This window comes from Camelus ferus, chromosome 5 (genome assembly GCF_009834535.1).
Source record: "Camelus ferus isolate YT-003-E chromosome 5, BCGSAC_Cfer_1.0, whole genome shotgun sequence".
In the NCBI taxonomy this organism is placed as follows: domain Eukaryota; kingdom Metazoa; phylum Chordata; class Mammalia; order Artiodactyla; family Camelidae; genus Camelus; species Camelus ferus.
The window spans coordinates 93,111,306-93,124,287 of record NC_045700.1 but is presented as its reverse complement, the minus strand read 5'-3'; the positions used below and the strand labels follow the sequence as shown (position 1 = coordinate 93,124,287).

The 12,982-nt window shown below is 51.2% G+C and overlaps 1 protein-coding gene across 5 annotated transcripts in view; it reads right to left on the bottom strand.

The window, feature by feature from the left end:
* The window catches only part of AGAP1 (ArfGAP with GTPase domain, ankyrin repeat and PH domain 1), a 520,168-nt gene that overhangs the window by 480,648 nt on the left and 26,538 nt on the right, over positions 1-12,982 (bottom strand). The window lies entirely within an intron of this gene.

Here is a 12,982-nt window from a genome sequence, read left to right as displayed (position 1 = left end):
CCAAAGGTTCTTGTCAAATGTTTCTCCAGCCGGACGGAGAACAGAGGCATTCATTTTCTTATCCCTTAATCTGTACATTCCTGTTTGTGGGAGGTTTAAGTCTATGCGTTCTGAGGCTGGACCGTGTCCAACAGTTATTCTTTGTTAAATAGAATAAATGTGTTTTGCTGTTTTAGAGCAAGAGATATATGCTTAAATAAGGTGGGAAAATTTCTTGACTGGTCCAGAGAAACTCAACTTTAAATTAACTATAATTACTTTTGATATTTATACTCCTCCCCCCCTCCACTGTAAGCAAGTATTACTTTTACTTCTTAAAAAATAAATTCCGTTCAAGTCTGTATATAGCTAGACTTGGCTCAGGCAACTGAGAGACCACACGAAGAACCACACTGGGTGAAAAATGGCTACAAACAGCCTGCAACTTTTTCATTCCAGGCCCAGAAAACAGCGGAGCCCCTTTACTGCTCCATGGTCCTCGTGCACCAGCCCCGAGGGCCCCCTCCTCCCTTTTTACGCTGTCCTCACTGCGAGCCACGAACTGGATACGCACCCATCTCTGCAGATAACTCCACACCCTCCCGGACTCTCTCCCTTCACAATGGTCTCCTCATCAGGGATTCGCTCACTGTCTGCTCTCAGACACTGCACGGTTCCGTACAGACTTTCTCCGGTCTCCTCCCGTCCCCCAGGAGAGTAAGCAGAGACTTCCCGGAGTCTTTAGAAGTGTCATTTTGTTTGCTTTTCTGATAATTAGGCTCTTTTCTTGTTTTTGATCTTACTACATAAAAAAGATGTTCTATCCTCAACAGGGACAGAGAGAAAGGTCCAGAGGGGAGACGATGAGGAAGGAAGTGGCCCCTGCCGGCTCCCCTCTGCAGGGAGCCTGGGGTGCGGGTGGCACTCTGGCAGGACTGACGTTCCACAGTGCACTCAGCCTGACTGAAGACCAGGAGGATCGAGGTGGATCTCCAAGTGCAGGCACGAGGTGCATCCATGGCCCAGACAGAAAGGTCTTAATTCCTTATGCCCAAGTTTCTTACATTCCTTGTGGAACAGAAATCTTCATTTCCCAGGTTGCCCTTCACCTTTCTTCCTATGCGCTCACACGCCCACACAGCCTCCCAGCACTGACGTGTTCCCACACCCAGCCTCTCATCCAAGCTTCTCTTCTCAGAAACAAATGACTAGTGGGAGGAGGGCTCGAGATGAGACAAACCTCAGTGCCACAGCTGGTACCTCTGGGGCTGCTGCAGTGACCAGTGCTTCCTCCCTCGTGCCTGATGGGGTAAACAGGGGAAGGAGGGCGGAGAGAAAAATTACAATAGTAGGTGCACTGTGCAAAATCACCACTCATCACAAAGGAGGCAGCGCGGCATCCTGAAAGGGACTGAGAGTGGGGGGCAGACCAGCATCCTTCAATTTAATTGAGCCAGAAGCCCCTCCCAGGTAGCCCTCGGCAGAGACAAGACCCATCCTCACGTCTCAAAGAGTGTGGGGTTAACCAGAGTTCACAGCAGCACTACTTACAACAGCCAAGACATGGACACAACCTCAATGTCCACCAACAGATGACTGGATAAAGAAGTTACAGTATATACATACAATGGAATACTACTCAGCCATAAAAAAGAATAAAATAACACCATTTGCAGCAACATGGATGGACCTGGAGATTGTCATACTAAGTGAAGTAAGCCAGAAAGAGAAAGAAAAATACCACATAACACGTACACGAGGAATGCTTTCAAAAATGACACAAATGAACTTATTTACAAAACAGAAACAGGCCCACATACAAAGAAAACAAACTTATGGTTACTGGGGGTAAGGGGGTGAAATAAATTGGGAGTTTGGGATTTGCGGGTACTAACTCCTATACAGAAAACAGACAAACCAGTTTCTACTGTACAGCACGGGGAACTATATTCAGTGTCTTGTAGCAAGCAGTAACGACAAAGAGTATGAGAAAGAACACATACGCGTGGATGTGGACATGAACTGAGTCACTGTGCTGTACACCAGCGACCAACACAATACTGCAAATCGACCACACTTCAATTAAAAAAAAAAAAGAATGTGGGGTTAAATCAGAAAAACCCCTATTGAGGAGATGCCTGGCACATTTTTTTAAGATTCCAAAGCATCGCCAACGTTCTGTACTCTCAGTGCCGGCCTCTTAAGCAGAGACAGTGCGATGCACCATAAAATCTCAGCCACAGGAAGTAAGATTCCTGTACTTTCTCTGAGGAGAAGCCGCATGAAGAGGAAGCTGTTAGATGCAGTAGGATGTGTGCACGCCAATTGCTGCAGTGCCTCACGGCGTCTTCCAGCCCAAGACAGATCACCACTTCCAATCAGGAAAAGGCAGGTGTCTGTGCCGGTTCGCTGGGCGTCCTTACAACATCCGGAAGTTTGTATGTAAGAATGGACTTGCTGTTTCTCTGCGGGCAATAAAGAGATGATTTAAAACTCATACTTTAAACGGGGGTTGATGAGACATGACCAAGTCTTTCTTTCTGCCTCTCACCAGGAAAGCGGTTTAAAGTGCTCTAATAAAGTAACAGCAGGTTCCAAAAACACTTTTCCACTTATTTTTTAAATGACTTTAAAATGCTATAATAAAGGAATAGTAAGTTTAAAAAACATCTTTCCTCTCATTTTTTTCCTTATGGTAATCATTGGCATTCTGCTCTGGAATACTAAATCTTACCTTGGACAACACACTTCAAAAATACCTTCCACAAGGAAAACCCATGCAGAGGCAGGAACTCTGACGAGAAGGTGGGGAAGGGAACCCTATGAGGAAGACTGATGGCCTGAGGTGCTTCAGTCTGGACCAAAGAAGCAGAGGGCGGCTCCTGCAGTGGGAGGGACCACCAGCTGATGAGCTGCTCGATGAACCCGACCAGCAAGGAGCGCAGAAACCTGTGCAGAGAGAACTTTCCAGAGAAGGGGACCCCTGGGCTTAGGAACAACTCTGTGCAGAGGTGTGCGAGAGTACACACGTACACACACCAGCTGAGGCTTTTCCTCCAAAGCCTGGGAGAGAGGCCAGCACATCCTTGGACAATCTGCGTACAATCCAGTGTATTCTGGGATTGAATAACGCTTATCACATAAAAATAAGATGATGTTCCATCACAGGCACAGTTTCTATCAGCCAGAATCCAGTCCCTGCCCCGGAAATTCAGGTGGTGCACTGTAAGGCAGGAACACCCAGGCTGTACAACCATGAACACTGCAAGGCTCCACATAAGACTCTAACCCTATTTTCTTTTCAACAACATCACAATTTGAATTAGGCTTTGCAGTTGTTCTCTGAATTTCTCCTGGGAGACAGGGTATAAGCTGAGATTTCACTTTTATCTTCCATGTGCAACAACTGTGACTGTGGGCATATTAGCAGCCACAGAAAATATGAATTTGGAGCTAACCTGCAGCCACTTCACATGGCAGGTACAATATACCAGAAACAGCCTTCAAGCCTGCTATTTAGGGGGAACGCATGCTAGTTTTTGTGATGACAGAGGCCCAAAATTTTACCTGTGACGCGCAGAAAACAGGACGGCAAGGGAAAAACAAATAAAAAGAGCAATGATGGCCAGTGAGTCTGCAGACCACTCAGTGACTCTGGTCTTAAAACATCCGTGACCTGCAGTCAATGGTATCTCAACTGCTGAGATAATTATTGGACTGGATTCAGAATTCAATAATCTGAACTTGAAAGCTTCAGCCATATTAATGTAAGAAGTGATTATCTGACTCACAGGGACAGTTTCTGCATGGTGAGCTATCCCGGGGCCGGCAGTCGGGGAGCAGACACGCGGACCCAGGCTAAGCTGTCACTGTAGCGCCACCCTCTCCCAGCCGTCCCAGCAGACAGCAGAGTCCATCCTCTCCCTGCCAATGGGCCCTCCTCAGCCAGACTGCTGCTCTGAGCTCCCATCTGCCCTCTCCCCAACTCCCTCTGTTCCTAAAGATTCAAGGCCCCTCCCAGCTCAGGGCTTGGCCTAGAAGCTCCAGCTGCCCCGCCCAGCATCCCGCCTGGACAGCTCCATCCTTCCACGCACCCCTCCTGCGGGGCTGCGGCACGTGGCCCTCCTCAGCCAGGCCTCCTGCGATGCCACATCTTCGCACCCCGTCCCGCACACAGACACTCACACAGACACTCCTTCTTCCCTGTCACGGTTCACTAGTACTTCACTGAGCTCTGTTGGTTTGTATCCTCCCTCTGCCCCTAAAATATTAGCTCCAGGAAGGGGGATCTATGCCAGTTTGGTCAGGGATGATCCCCCAAAAGCCTGGCAAATGTACGGCACCCAAGAACCCCACAACAGGGACCTGTCATGTTGGAGGGTGGGGGGAGGGATGGAGAAGCAGCCGAACGAGGGAGGAAAACAAAGTCACTGAGAGCTAAGAAAGCGGCCACTCAGGCTGCGGCAACCAGACACGCAGACTGAGCACTTACACGCGAGACTTGAGCACGAGCCTCCCCTCGGGGGGAGCCCGGCTCCCGCTGCTCATCCGTGCGTGTGTGCTGGGCCCTGCACACGACCAGCACCGAGGTCCGCAGTGCGGGGGACAAGCAGACCCGACACAGTGCCCAGCCCAAGGGATGAGCACCCATGTCCCTGCACACACACCAGGCTCCAGGTGACTGTGCTGTAGGAGTAGAGAAAGGGCCAGAAGGTCGGCAGACCTGCCTTCCCCATGGTGGGTAAAGGGAGGCAGTATTCATGGAAAGCAGGACGTTGGATCTGTCCTTGCTGGGCATTAGGCTCTGCGCTAATGGAAATGGAGATTACTGTCGGTGGAAGAAAAGTCAAACCAAAGGGGAATGCTCGGAGTTTCAGTAATTCGAGCTTTAAAAGAAAAAGGTGAGTCTGGCTGGAAGACAAGCAAGCACCAGGGATGAAGCGAAGGTCTCAGTCTTGCAGGACAAGCCAAAGGGCCTCTGCGGCCAAAGCCAGGAGGGCTTGGAAGGCAGCCAGCTGGGCCAGGGGCTCCAAACGCGCGGTCCCCCCGCCAGGCGAAGGTTCCGGAAAGCCGAGTGGAGATGCGCAGAGACAGGCGCCAGCACATCCTCCCAGCGAACTTGCCTCCGCAGCCAACCGTCCGGTGAGCACACCGGCTCACTTACCAGGCAGGAAAATGCAAGTTTTGTTCACGGCTGCGGAAAGCCTTTTTCTTCCGAAATGAAAGCATGAGCCCGGAAGAGGGGAGCACGCTGAAGCGCCGAGCTCCGAGCGGGCGAGGCCGCCCGGCCCAGCCCAGCCCCGGGGTCTTTGAGGACACGTTCCACCACGACACTGCGCCTTCCTACCCGCCGTGCAGAACACAGACAGGGGAGGATAAAGAGGAGAGGCAGGCGTTTCAAGTGGTGTTTGAACCCGAGATGCTATTCTGAGAGCCATTCATCCCGCGCCTCGGCAGGGGAAGGGGCGGTCAAGTTCTAATTCCATCCAGAGAGAGGACATAATGAGGGTCACACCCTCCTCAGTGAACTGGCTCAGCACACACGGTCTTTCTTTTCTGGGACTCAGTTCAGCCAGGAGAGCGGCTGGTGCGCGCACGTGCACACGGAGAAGGCTGCGCAGACGGACCAGGCGGCGCCCGCCCCGCGCTCCTGCCAGCACCGGCCTCGGCTCCCCAGGGGAAACCCTGCCCCTTGGCCGGCGGAGAGCCGGTCTCCTAACACAAGCCTGAATTCCAGCCAAGGAGTTTGGGGAAATGGGCAGAAGCATTTGGGAGGGGTCGGAGGGGTGGGGGGAAGCATCCTTGGGGTGCCCTGCTGTCACTTGCCTGGGCTTCTCCGCACTGCTTTGTGGGAAAAGTCAACACAACTGAGAAATCATCCAGGGAACCCCAAACAGGGCAGAATCAGGTTAAAAGAAAAATGCCTTGACAATTTGAGAGAGAAAGAGACAGAGGCAGAAGCCTGCTCTTGGCACGTGCACGGATTACTGTACTTGAGTTTCCAGACCACCTGAATTTCTACCACTATCCCTTGTGTTACTAGTGGGGGAAACTGAGGCACAGGACATCCCTGAAGTTTATTTAAGGAAACAATTAGCAGAGGATGAATATTATGATCACACTGAATAACACAATTTACACATGAATGTGTGTATATATAAATAAACTTCTAATTTAAGTTTCAAGCGTTCACCAAAAAAGACAAATGGCCTTGAGGCTGACATGGGTTATGGAGACAAAAATAGCACAGAGCCAAGAGGAGGGAGCAGTGGGGCACATCCAACAGCCCCCACCCGTGAGAAAACCCCAAAGCTGACTTCCTGCCGGCCTCCCGGTGCCATTTTCTGAGGATTCCTCTTCATTAGTGCAAAGGACTAAAGAACAAAGATCCCCCAAAATATAACAAAGCCTGACTGATGATCTTAAAAACTGGAATAGGACGTCTGCCACGTGTTTAATCTCAGCCAGAGTGTAGTTTCGCTCAACATCCCAAGCAAAGTCTCTGTTCTGATGCTTGCCACAAAATGCCGCCCAGCTTCTAATTATCTGATGTGCTTCCATATAACGGTAATTACAAAACAGCAAACTAATAAGGAATGGATGTACACATTTCCTTAAGACATCCTCCACGTGTCTGAGCCAGAAAAATTAGTCATTATGCTTTCTTACATAATTTCCCATTAAAATCCGCTTGATTTCCTGCCTGCCACAAACGTTTGGATCTTCATTAATTCCAAAAGGAACAAAGTCAAAACCTCTTTCACAGAATGCGGCTGACTGTGGTTCTTAATGAACTTGACCATTTCTGATTTTTAACGGACTATTGTAGGCTGAAAACTAATTCTCTGCAAGCAGAAGCATCCAAAGCAGGGCTGTAATTCCACCTCGAATGCTGGTTAACTTGGTCATGATGGGTCCCGTCTCCCCTCACCCTCACTCCACTGGCACCACACAAACTTTTCAGAATGTTCTTTGGTTCTGTTTTCCTTTCTAAGATCAGAAGCCATCGATGCTTCCCCTTTTCTCCCCTTCTTCGAACACCACCGCGACTGGCCTGAAGCACTGACGACGCAGTCACCACAAGGAAAGCCACGCCGTGTTTACCGACTTACAGAAGGGAGACCACGGTCCACAGTTAAGACTAAGGGTCGTGGCCCCATCACCCACTCACCCGGATGCAGAGCCTGTCTGCACACAGTCAGGGAGGAGACACGGGGTAACCGAGGCAAGGGCTCTGGGTTTTCTTTGTATCTGTTTTAAAATATTAATTTTTGTCATTTTTTTATTTGACGCTCTCAAAAACTTTTTTTTAATTGAAATAAATATAGTCAGTTGCAATGTGTCCATTTCTGGTGTACAGCACAACGTCCCGGTCATGCATATACATACATACGTATTTGCTTTCATATTCTTTTTCACTAAAGGTTATTATAAGATATTGAATATAGTTCCCTGTGCTATATAGAAGAAATCTGGGTTTTTTAAGTCTATTTTTATATATAATGGCTAACATTTGCAAATCTCAAACTCTCAAATTTCTCCCTTCCCACCCTCTTTCCCCAGGTAACCGTAAGATTGTTTACTATGTCTGCAGAGTCTGTTTTGTAGATGAGCTCATTAGTGTCCTCAAAAAGTTTTTTTTTAATCTAATTTGGGATGAGTCCATTCCAATCCACCTCTATAATTAAATGTCATGCAGCCATAAAAAGGACTGTCGGTCCAAAGGTGAGGACACAGGAACATGTCATCCTAACACAGACGTGCCCCTGTGTATGTGACACACACCGACCCTGATAAAACCCAGAAGTGGGGAAAAGAGAAAATCTCCCGAAGTACCAGCAGTCGCCTCCAGATGGAAGGGTCACCAGTGGCTTTTCTTCTTTAGAGTTGCCCGCATTTTCTGTATTGAGCGTATAAACATGTTAATGATCAGAAAAAGAGCTGTATTCACTCCCTATAAAGCCTCCTTTCTGTGATCAGCTCTACCTCTTCTGTTTTCTCTTCTTCCTGTTGAAATGTCTAAAACCCAGACAAATGCCTGCTGGGCGAACAATCTAATGAAGGCACCACGTCTCAGGGTTGGGCTCCCTGCTTCCTTAGAGGCAAAGTGGGGCAGAGAACTAAGGCCTCCCACGAGCCTGGTCCCACCACGAATGCTGCACGAACCACAACATGTGCAGGAAACCATCAGGCATCTCAAGGCAGACGGTGGCAGGTGACATGGGAGAGGGTCCGTCACAAGCTAGGGGACTTAACAAGAGAAGACCCCGCCAGGAGATGAGGACAGTCCCTGGGCGAGGCTAAAAGGATGCAGGACGGGGGAGGGGACAGGAGCAGGATGCTGCGGAGGCATGAGGAGACCTCTTCAGTGCTGCTGAGCGAGGCCGGCTGCAGCGCGAAGCACTGCCTCTCCAGCAAAAAGGGGACCCCGGTCAGCGAAGGGCCACCAGAGGCACCCATCTGGACAGTGAGAACCAGCTGGGATCCCGCAATTGGCCTCCTCGTGCTGAGTCCAGGCTTGTGGTCCACGTGCACTCACGGGTCTGCGCCTAATGCCCCAAAGTCAGTATTCAGCTGCTGGCTTTTTGGTTGTACTTCCTAAACTGAAGAGGAAGCTGGCAGAGTGCCAAGCAGCCTGGTGTCCAGCAGTGCCCCTGCCCTGACCCTGTGTGACCAGCGGGGCCCCAGGGATGACGGGTGTGTCCTGTCCGCTGAGAAACAGAGCAAGGGGACTGCGCTGGGCAGAACAGTACCTCCCCACCCCCACAAGGTGCCCACATCCGAATCTCCAAATCCTGAGACTGTGTCACCTTAAACGGCTGAAGGGACTCTGCAGGTGTGACTAAGCCAAGGATCTTAAAACACCAGGATGTTCTGGATCATCCAGACCAGCCCAAGGCAACCATGAGGGTCCTTAGGATTTTAAGGGGGAAGCAGAAAAACGTGAAAAGGTGATGGATTATGGAAGCAGGGGTCAGAGGGAAATCTGCAGATGACACACAGCTGGCTTTGAGGATGGAGGAGGGGGCCACGAGCCAGAGAATGTGGGTGGCCTGTAGGAGCTGAGCAAGGCAAGGGAGTGAGTTCTGCCCTGCAGACTCCAGAAGGACCACAGCCCTCCCCACACCTCAGTTTTAGGACTCTGCCCTCCAGAACTGCAAGCGAATACATCTGTGTTGTTCTACCCACCAAGTCTGGGGTGATACGTTACAGCAGCAACGGGATACTAACACCCTGGGAAAGTCCCTGTCACCAGCTACGTGACACGGGGCACCACATCTGTCACACAGCAACCAGCAGTGTGGGAAGCGAAGTCTCATACAGCAGCGCTGCGAACTGGCCGCACTCACTCCAGGCAGTTCAGTCACCTGGCGAAAACCTGACTGGTAACTGCACCTTCTGGGCGTAACTGCATCTTGCGGACCCTCCGTGGTAGCACTACGGTGGGGTTTACGTTACAGGCACTTTACAGCTCACATCCTTTCTTCAACAGAAACACCAACGCTTTCAGCTGTGCCCACTTCAGAGACAAGCGATGACACCGGAGGTGGGAGGCGCGGGCTACCCGAGCCGTCTCCTCTCGGTACTTGGGTGCTCATTCATGCTTCCCCAACCCGACTGGCCCCCAAAGCCACACTGAGGCTTCGGGTAAGGATGCAACTCACCTCACTTTAACCTTCCAGGCCCTGGAGGGCAGGGATCCTTGAAACCCATCCCATCACCCAGGCAGGCGCAATCACCGCCCCATCGAGGCTCCAGCCGCTCAGGCGGGCAGACAGCCTGGGGCCCGGAGCTCCGCCTGCCAGCTTCCCTTCCCCCCTCCACTGCTCGGCCTCCACTCCCGACACTGCCAACAGCCCTGACTCACAGGGTACGGTCCCGAGGAAGGTACACGTGCAAACATGTGCGCCTCCCACAGGGGATCCCAGGTGCGGACAGGTCAGGACAACAGCGAGTGACCTGGGCGCAGAGGTTCATCCTCCTCTTCCAGCTCGGATTTGGCGGCACCTGGAGCCAAACTCTTTCGGCCTCGGTTCTTGAGCGTCCTGTGCCAGGCACCCCGGAGCTGCGCAGTCTGATGCTGGCCGTGCAGCTCTGTCCCGCGTCCCACGGGCACCGTGTGCCACTCCTGACCCGTGGGCTCTGGGGTCAGGCCCACCAGGGCACCAAGCCTGACTGTTCCAAAAGCAGCCACCTCTCCCTGTGCAATTCCCACAAGCCTTGTTTCTGCTTTCCCCCGGGTCTGGGGAACTTCTCCATCTCACTCTAATTCCAGACCTGAAATCAAAAGTCCATAATCAATACCCTAATGAAGCCCCAGGAACCACGAACATCAGTGAAGGAGGGGGCGACGAGAGGTGTGCAGGTGGCGGTCTGTCCCTGGGGCCTGCTGGGTAGAACAAGAGACTTGGTCCCGCGAGGCTGACAGCGGCCACCCCTTCCAGCCCTCCCCTCTGGGGGCGGGGGAGGGGGTCCATTCTCCTTGCTGGAGGATAAATGGGTACAAACTTTATGGAATCAATGCAACAATACATTATTTTTATTAAAAAAGAAAAAACTTTGACAGACCAATCACTCATCTAGGAAGGCAGCACAAAGAAATACATGCTCAGTGCTGTTGTTATAAAAGCATCTTTTATTGTATTGTTCAGTGAAAACTCAGAAGCCAACACGGTGTGGCCAATGACGAAACACGCCTTCACTCGAAAGGATGGAGCAGAGGCAACCGGCGAAGGTTCTCCAGCTACACCGCCTGGGGTTATAAACGGGGTGCGGGCGCTAAGCACCCCCAGAGCCTCTGTTCTAAGATGTGAGTGGGAGCAAAGACCATCTGAAACGCATACGAGAAAAACCTAAATACCGCATCTTAAAATGCTCGGTGATGAGTTTTTTTCCCCCCTCCTGTCTCTACTTTGAATAATCCTACAGTGAACACAAATTACAAATGCTTAAAGTAATAGTCTGTTTGAAAAGAACAGGGCAGCTGTCTTCTGGGCATTCTCCCCATTTCTTAATAACTTCTCAACTTAGGTCAGTTTAAATACACCACAGGCCCACGCTCCACACTGAGAATCAGGCCTGACAACCTGAAGCTCCTCCTAGGATCACACACCAGCCCCCGTTTCCGGGCTCCTGGGGGTTCTGCAACCTCTCACCCCGTGTGCACTGCTGCTGATCGCCGTCGCCACGAACAGAACACCAGGGACACAGAAGAGCTACCGCTTAGCTCCTGCCTGAGGCAGCTTCCTGGAAGGTGCCAAGCTCGACGGTATTTCAGAAGGAAAACAAGACTAAACCACCACCGGCCAAAAGTACGGGGAGAAACGCCCCCCAAAGCGACCCACCCCGTCAGTGCCACTGTTTTATTCCCTCAGGGGACGTCTGCCTGAATAGTTTTTGGACAAACGCTACCGGAATTCACCCACATTCACTCACAACGTGAGAGGAAAACAGTGTTTCCATGAACGTTTCAGTTTATTTCGCATCCTAACGGGTCTCAAGCTGAAGAAGCAACAAGTGCCTGGAGCTTGCAGCCTCAGGATGATGATAAACTTTCTCTCACCGACCGCGTGGTTCGCGTCCTCATCTGCATCTCCTTCTGAGTTTAATTAATGCGCAGCAGTCCTGGAAAGACCCTAGTGCTGGTAAGTTTGTGCTTTTTTAAGGTTTTTTCTCTTCTCCAAATAAGTCGCTCTTTGTTACCATAACTTTATTCACGAGAGGCTTTTTTTTAATGTAAATTGTTTTACATCACAGGCAAGGGTGAGATTCCAGGTTTTCGTGTGGTTCTCCTGCTGCCAAAAATAAAAACCTAACTCACGGGCTCCAAGTAAACAGCAGTGAACGATAACCGAAGGCACAGCTGTGCCTGAGCCGCCCCCTGGGAGGAGACAGGCCAGGACACCTGCTCAGGAAGGCCCCCCACGGGGCCCCCTGGGGCCGCCACTCACAGCTGGTCCACAGACCTGCAGCAGCCCGGAGAAGCCAGCGATGCCTCTGGACTGTGGCTGAGTGGCCTGAACTTTGAAAAATAGCCATCACATAGAGCTCCCACGTGGTCTGCTCACTTTATAAACCAGCCCTCTCTCTCGTAATGGAGACATCTGCTGACAGCCACATCAATACCTCCAGTTTCAAAGAAGACGCTGACATAAAATACAAATTTAACGTTCAGCATTTACCACCCCCAGAAAGGGCTAAAGCATGTTAAAGTGAGCGATCTCAGTTCTGTCTGCTGAATTTCACACCTGTCCTCTCTGACCCTGGCATGTTAAGGTGGCATCCACGTTCTGCAGACCAAGGAGGAATCTGTGACATATTTTACGGCTTTTTTTTTCCTGTTTTGCAATGGAGACATTTTCCCTAGGATTCGTACACAGAGTTAGTTTATCTAGAATATGATACCTACTTAGCCTGCAATATCCAAGAACTGATCGACCCAAGGAGATGTGCAATCCCTGAAGAGCCCCCCACCACCGTGCTGGGTTCCAGGCGAGAACGGTGGCCACTGCCCACCACCTTCCTCTCTCGGATGTCCATCCGCCCCCGCGCCCACCCGGATTGGGGAGTGGGGTCTTGCTGAGCAGGCTCTCCAATTGCAACCTTCTGTTCTCTGGCTTGTGCGATGAGAGCGTTTACTGGAAGGGAGAGGTGAGACGTGCAGAGATGGGGGAGTACGGAGGGCGGGTGGGGGCTACACTGACTCGCAGGGGAACCACGGAGGCACTGTCCTCTAACAGCCCTCGTGGGCAAGTGTCCACCTGCATCCTCTCCTCTCCAGATCCTCAGCTCAAAGGCTTTGGACTTTCCACCACCCTTCCCACCCCTGCGGGGACCTTGATACAAAGTATGCTCTGACTCCTACAGCACCACTGGGTCCTGGCCGCCCAGCACTTCCATTGCCAAACTGGACGGACGACGGCAAGGCAGGATGGAAGGTTACATCTTGAGCCTGGACCATCCCCTTCTCACCTGGCCTGACCCACCCCTTCTGAGTAGGACT